The sequence below is a fragment of the Malus sylvestris genome, chromosome 5, assembly GCF_916048215.2.
Source record: "Malus sylvestris chromosome 5, drMalSylv7.2, whole genome shotgun sequence".
Lineage (NCBI taxonomy): Eukaryota > Viridiplantae > Streptophyta > Magnoliopsida > Rosales > Rosaceae > Malus > Malus sylvestris.
In genome coordinates this window covers 7793381-7801207 of record NC_062264.1, presented here as the reverse complement: position 1 = coordinate 7801207, position 7827 = coordinate 7793381, and the positions used below count along the sequence as shown (strand labels likewise).

The window sequence follows — 7827 nt, the reverse complement described above, 5'->3', positions numbered from 1 at the left end:
TAGACTCTCCTTGCATGGATAATCCTTGAAGGCGACTAAACAATTAGTTGGATCGGAATCTTCTGATTATGAGACCTTCTTATGGGTCCCACAATGTAGTCCTTTTTCTTTAAACGAAGTGTATTTGCGGGTTAAGCACATGTCACCTATTTCTTTTGTTAACTCATTAATGCGACGATACAAGTAATAGAATTGAATCAAATAATTTGATGCGACAATAGAAGTAATAGTATTTGTATCAAATAATTTGATAGACAAAGTAGACAATTATTTGATCAGTAAACATTAGCTTCTTCCCTTTAGTAGGAAAATAGATTCTTACCAAAATAAAACTAGAACACCGTACAAAAAGATAAAAGACTAATAGTTCCACAGCCAATACACTGACAACTTATAAACAAATTCAAGCAACAAAAACCATACAAACAAAATTATAGACTTGTTATATTTGCTATATTTCGGGCAGGGTTGCAATCTAGGAAAAAGAAACATGATATATATTTTTTCAATGTCAGTTCTTGAACAATAATTTTGGTTTTAATTTTGAAGAAAAAAGTTTGAATGCGACTCAGTAGTATCAGTGTATCTGGAAACCAGAAAGAAACAAAATATGGCAGCAATGCTTGATAGTACCTTATCCAATATTGCAGTAGATGTGGGAAAGCAGACCAATGGTTGCACCAGTGGTACTGAGGAGTCAGAAATCCCGATTTGCAGTTCATTTCCTTCATAAGCTTGGCATACAGATTCTATCAAAGTATCATTAGATTGAGATGGTTCGTGATCAATGCTGCTACCAAAGTCAACTGCTTGTTCACTATTCTTGTTAGCGCTGTGTTCAATGGCATTGGGCTGCTCTGATGCACTTGTGCAATTCAAAATTGCATCCCCTACTGCATCACAAATATATTTGTCATCTGAAGAAGCATCTATCTTGCAGTGAGTAGCTCCATCCTGATTAGTACCAGACTTCTAACTCGTGAGGTGGATGCCAAGCCATCTTTTTCCCAAGGACATTCAGATGGTTTACCGTTCTTCTCCGTAGCTGATAACTCAGCTGTATTCATACAAGAGTCCTTAATATCTACAACTTCCATAGGATCGTCAGCTCCTTCCACACTTCCATCAGTTATCGTATGTTCACTATCATGTTGATCTGAATCAATTATGTAAAACAAGCGACCCTCCAGGTCCTGTTCACTAAGAGGTGAATCTATGTTCATTTCTTGGTGAGAATCGGAAGCAGGAATTTCTGAACTAAATCCCATGTATGGTTTATCAGGTGCAGCATCACCTTTGGATTGATCATTAGGTTCAGCAGTTGAAGTCTCTATGATAGAGTTTTGAGCAATTTCAATCAGAGCATCCATTTTTGAGATCCTTGTTGATAAACCTTCGCTGTTTGGAGACTCTATTCTCTTTTGAAGCGTTAATGGATCTGGCGATCCTTCCACCCTCCTGACATAATTTCGAACATGAATCCCTACACGACCATTGTAGCGACGCCTTTCCAAAAATAACTTATGGCAAAACTGGCATTCATATTTCCCCTCTTTATTTATCACACCATCACTAACAGTAGAACCAGGTCTATACCTCCTTCCAAAAATACGTTATGCATTTTGTTCAGGTTATACTATTTTTCTGGTCAATTAAATAGTTATGCACTTTGCTCAGGTTTCTAAAATGCATATATAACACATATTTCTGCTTTCTTTAACACTGCCACATGAGGCATCAGGGTAGTCATGCTACATACTTCAACTGGATTATTTGGTGATCAATCTGCCAAATTAACAAAATTAATTTCCAGGCTTAGCAAACGGTTCAAAAGTAATGCTTTGTGGTACATAATTCAATGTCATAGTCCAACCCTACAGCCAATCAAGAAAAAACAGACACTAACTAGAGTGATTAGGGCTCTAAAGAAATATAATAGCTGAATTTCTTCTTATTATTGATAGAACTAGGGTTACAACATTATATAGAGTCGCACACTAATTTGGATCCTATACTAAAGCCTATAAACAAGGCAGTCAAAATACAAAACAAGTAAGTAAATAACAAATTAACAATTTACAATATTTACTTAATCAATTATGTGATTCCTTCCTTAACACCCCCCTCAAGTTGGAGTGTATGTTAATGACACCCAACTTGCTGAGTAGTGTTTCAAACTGTGTTGAACTCAATGGCTTGGTAAAAATGTCAGCTGGTTGATCAGATGTCCGTATGTAGACTGTACAAACCATTCCTCCTTGAATCTTCTCTCTTACCAAATGACAATCAATTTCTATGTGTTTCGATCGTTCATGAAATATCGGATTCGAAGCAATGTACATGGCTACTTGATTTTCACAAAACAAAGTGACTGGTTGTGGATGATTCACCTTCAAATCTTTTAAAATGTTCTTCAACCATGTAATCTCACGGCATGTAGTGGCCATGGAACGGTATTCTGCCTCTGCACTGAAGCGAGATACAGTAGTTTGTTTCTTCGTTTTCCAAGAAACCGGTGCTTGACCAAGCTGAATGCAGTAACCCGTTATCGATCTCCTCGTATCCTTGCATCTAGCCCAATCAGCATCACAAAATGCCCTTAATTGCAATGATCCTGTAGAGGGTAGAAAAATACCTTGTCCCGGTGCATTTTAGATATACTTGAGAACTCTGTGTGCTGCTTCAAGATGTGGTTGTCTAAGCTTTTCCATGAATTGACTTAGCATGTGGACGGCATATGCTAGGTCCGGCCTTGTTATAGTCAAGTAGATTGATCTTCCTACAAGCCTTCTGTATGGTGATGCATCAACTAACAACTTTCCTTCTGTCTGTGTGAGAGAAATGTTTTGCTCTACGGAAATCTTGAAGGTTTGGCACCTAAAAATCCCACATCATCTAATATATCCAATGCATATTTTCTTTGGCACAAGGTTATGCCATGCTTGGACAGCGCAACCTCTATCCCCAAGAAATATTTGAGTTTGCCCAAGTCTTTCAATTTAAATTATTGCGAGAGAAACTGCTTTGTATCCTCAATTTCTTGCAAATTATTTCCGGCCAGTGTTACATCATCAACATAAACTAGCAAAGCAATGAAGTTACCTTGACGATTTCGGACGAATAGTGAATAGTCAGACCATGACTGGTGAAACCCAGCAACCTTGAGAGCACTGGAAAGTTTAAGGAACCATTGCCTTGAAGCTTATTTAAGCCATATAAGGATTTATTTAACTTGCATACGCGAGTCTCCCCCTTTCGTCCAAAACCAGGAGGCAAGCGCATGTAAAATTTTTTGTCGAGGTCACCATGTAAAATGGCGTTATTGACGTCGAGTTGATATAAATGCCATCCACGAACAGCAACCACACTAAGTAGAACACGAACAGTGGTCAATTTGGCAACAGGAGCAAAGGTTTCTCTGTAATCGACACCTTCGATCTGACTGTAACCTTTCGCAACCAAGCGTGCTTTATAGCGCTCGATGGTCCCATCAGGTTTCAGTTTCACCTTATAGACCCATTTGCAACCGATCGGTCATTTGTGGTAAGGTAGAGGGATGAGAGACCAAGTGTTGTTGGCCTGAAAAGCCTCAAGTTCGTGCTTCATGGCAGCACACCAATGTGGATTTTGGATAGCCTGCAAAAAAATGGTAGGTTCTTGGATGGCTGTGATGTTAGCAACAAAAGCTCTGTGGGTGGAAGAGAGACGGTGGTAAGATAAGAAGTGAGAGAGAGGGTGAGAGGTACCTGATGACTTGACCACATTCGTTGAAGATGAAGGAACAGGTCTGGATGGGAGAAAAGTCTTAACGTGAAAGTCCTGCAAAAAGGTAGAGGTTTTGGTAGGGCGTGTGCCGCGTCGTGGTGCAGGTGGTATAGCAGCCACGGGGCAAATAGGGTTGGGGTTGAGAGGTGGTATTGGTGACATGATGCTGGTGTCCAAAAGGTTAGAAGACGGTGGCAGTGTAGTAGATGGTGAGTCGATGGAAAGTGGGGTATCAGTGGAATTATAATGATGCATGGGAGCAAGGTTGGAGTCGGTGGGCGGTGCAGTAGGCATATCAGGTGAATGGGTCAGGATAGGAGATGTGTCATAAGACAAAGATGGAGGTGGGACATCCATATCAAACTGTGACGGTGGAGAAGGGAGGTCGGGCAAGAAACTAGGTGCAACGGAAATATTTAAGGTGTGGTAAGGAAAATGGTCCTCAAAGAATGTGACATCCCGTGACACAAAAACCTTTTGAAGTGTGATGTCAAACAACTTAAAACCTTTTTGTGCATAAGGATAACCAAGAAAGATACAATGACGTGCACGAGGGTCAAATTTTGAAGGTTTTTGTGCATGGGTGGACGCAAAACACAAACAGCCAAAAACAAGTAGGTGTGTGTAAGTTGGTTCTTTGTGAAACAATTTTTGATATGGTGTTTGCCCTTGAAGGAGAGGAGTAGGTGTGCGATTGATGAGATAGGCCGAAGTAAGGATGGCATCCCCCCAAAATCGTTTAGGAAGGTTGGCTTGAATTAGGAGGGATCAAGCAACATTGAGCAAGTGGCGATGCTTGCATTCAAGGACACCATTTTGTTGTGGTGTGTTGACGCAACTAGTTTGGTGAAGGATGCCTTTAAGAGTGTAAAATGTGTTTAGTTTGAACTCGGGACCATTGTCACTTCGAACCATTTTGACCTTAGTGTTGAATTGATTTTCTACCATGTGAATGAACTGAACAAGGAGATTTTGGGTGTCAGACTTGTGTGTCATCAAATAAACCCATGTGCATCGAGTATAATCATCTACAATGGTGAGAAAGTATTTGGCACCGGAAATAGACGCAACTTGATAACCACCCCAAATATCAACATGAATTAATTCAAAACATGACTGAGTAGAGATAGAACTTAATGAAAAAGATGATCTTGTTTGTTTGGCCAAAGGGCAAATGAAACATTTATTTGAATCATAAGATTTATTGTGCAAAAAGGGAAATAACATGGACACTTTGTGCGATGGGTGCCCAAGGCGTTGGTGCCAAAATGTAGAAGGTAGGGTAGTAACGGTGTTGCATGTTCCTTTCTTTGGTGGGTCAAGATAATAGAGTCCCTTCCATTCAAATCTCGTCTCAATCATCTTCCCTGAGCGTAGGTCCTGTATGACACAAAATTGTTTTAGAAAAATGGTAATGTATAGGGAATCATAGGCTAATTTGCTAATGGATATCAAATTTAGCTTAAAGAATGGTACACATAAAACATTATCAAGAACAAGATTAGGAGAGAAAACAACTTGTCCGACATGAGTGACCGTAGCAAGGGATCCGTTGGGTAACTCAACAGTATGGTTTTCAACAGGTTTCGAGGATGTAAGGAAGGTAGGGCTACATACTATGTGGTCTGTGGCTCCACTATCCAAAATCCAAACGGTTTTCTGTCCATTACGTACAAAGGAGAAGGCTTTACTTGAAAGCTCTTCATGGTTTGAAGAATTACCCACTTGATTGACGAATGAGGAGGATTTGCTCTTGTTTAACAATTGTAGAATCTGCTTACAATCCTCTTGGGGAAAAGGAAAGTTTGGCAGCAAGTCTCTTTTGTCATTTGTCATGACTTGGTTGCCTTTGGAAGGACGACCTTGTTCAACCTCAGCAGCCGCTTTTCGTTTACGACAAAAATCAAAGGTGTGACCCTTCCATCCCTAAAATGTGCACTTGAGATGTGCCCGAGAATTTTTGGTGGTGTGGTTTGTTTTGTTGCACTTCCCGCATCGAGTCCCATGATCTTCAGACTCAGCTTCCCGATTTATAGTTTTCACGGCAAACACTGCTGCCTCTGGTTGGGCAGCGCCTTTCCCATTAGAGACTTCCAGTTGACGCTCATGACGAAGAACCAAGGAATAAGCTTTGCTCACCGTGGGCAATGGCTCGAGTGGAAGGGTATTGCTACGAACAGTGGCATACGAGTCATTTAAACCCATGAGGAATTTCATGGTTTTCTGAGTCTCCACGTAACAAGCAATCTCCTTCTTCGTTTCACAACTACAAGCTGGGATTGAGCATAGGACATCCCGTTCGTTCCAAAGACTTTTTCAGTTTGGTGAAATAAGAACTCACGGTCATGGTTCCTTGCACACAATCGTGGATTTCATTCTCTAAATAGAAAAGTTGTACGATATTCACATGAGAAAATCTTTCTTGCAAGTCAAGCCACATTTGTCGAGTATCCTTACAATTGATAACACTTCCTGAAATTTCCTTTGACATCGATCCCAATAACCATGTCTTGACCAAATTGTTGCATCAATTCCATTGTTGCAACTCTTCGTGTTTGTCCTCACTTGGTTTCTTGATTGTGTCATCAACAAGTCCAAGTTTGTTCTTGACCGTTAAGGCCATTATCATGGACTAAACCCATGTACCATAATTATCTTCCACCAATGGCTGCGGTACGAGAACTGCACCAGGCTGGTCCGAATGGCAAAGATATAGTGGGTGGTTTGGATTTTCCCACTTTAGATGTGAGGCTATGCCTGAAGAAGTTATTTGTGTTTCTGGTTTGTCACCCATGGTTGCGTCGGCTTGGGTGGCTTTTTGTGTTTTGCTGTGTTTCCCAGATCAACTCTTTGGTACCATCTAAAGAAATATAATAGCTGAATTTCTTCTTATTATTGATAGAACTAGGGTTACAACATTATATAGAGTCGCACACTAATTTGGATCCTATACTAAAGCCTATAAACAAGGCAGTCAAAATACAAAACAAGTAAATTACTAATTAACAATGTACAATATTTACTTAATCAATTCTGTGATTCCTTCCTTAACAGAGCACCCTGAAAAACGACGTCGTCTGGGAGGGCTCAAAGTCGATTTGGCCGAATTTGGGGTCCTGGGAAATGAGGTTCTTGAGGTGAGTATGCTGATGTCTATGTGGGTTAAGGAGTCTAAGGGAATGTTTGCTTGTTTTGGCGATTGTGGCGGTCAGACGGTGGTTGTTGTTGCCATTTGTGGTGGCTGCTTGGCAAAGTGTCTGTGAGACTATGACAGTGAGGAAATGGTGTGGGACTGTGGAGAGGTTTCGTTGAGGTAAAGGTAAAGTAAAACTCTATAACCACCCATCAATGTTACTATCCCCATAAAAAAAAAAAAAAAAAAAAAAAGTTTGTCCACTATCCCATTTTACCCCCAAAAATGTTCGAGGAATATTAGCTAGATCAACTTTTTAAATTTCTTGTCAAATTTTTTTTTTTAGATTATATTTGTAAATCGTATGATATGTCAGTAATAATAAATAAGCACATTAACTAATACATATAATAATTTAATCATCAACAATTGCATCATATAGTTTATAAAATGAAAAATATTGAGGGTACTCTCTCAAAAGTGAGACTCTCAATCACTTTACAGTTTAATGTTAATTCATGTGCCAACATTGTGCACAAAATATGAGATGACAGAAAACTCGTAGAGAGTCTTCCTTTTGAGAGAATTCCCTTAGGATTTCTCTCATAAAATATGATTTAAATATGTGATCACTATAACATTACTCTTGTTTTAATAAGAGGCTTTCATGTTTGATAATACTTTCATTTTCATTTTTTCACCTTTATTTTTTTTTAAATTGAAAACTTGTTAGGTAACTACATTCAATTTTTATCTTTGAGAAAGGGAAATATTTTTTGCTTACCATCCTCAAGTGAGTTTAAATTTCGAGATCTATGTAGTCAATATATACAAATGTTAAAATTTAAACTCATCAAATGGTAATAACTAATAAGTAGGATGGTGAGCAAACATTCACCCTTCAAAAAACTGAAAACTTAACCAAATAG

At 39.2% G+C, this 7827-nt stretch overlaps 1 long non-coding RNA gene across 2 annotated transcripts in view; it reads left to right on the top strand.

The window, feature by feature from the left end:
* The first annotated feature begins 1163 nt into the window (after positions 1-1163).
* The window catches only part of LOC126621790 (uncharacterized), a 91263-nt gene continuing 84599 nt past the window's right edge, over positions 1164-7827 (top strand). Inside the window, exon 1 of one of the 2 annotated variants that reach the window (XR_007623196.1) lies at positions 1164-1312. This is a non-coding gene — a long non-coding RNA (uncharacterized LOC126621790). The remainder of the gene's footprint in view (positions 1313-7827) is intronic. The other variant, XR_007623195.1, reaches the window with a different exon arrangement.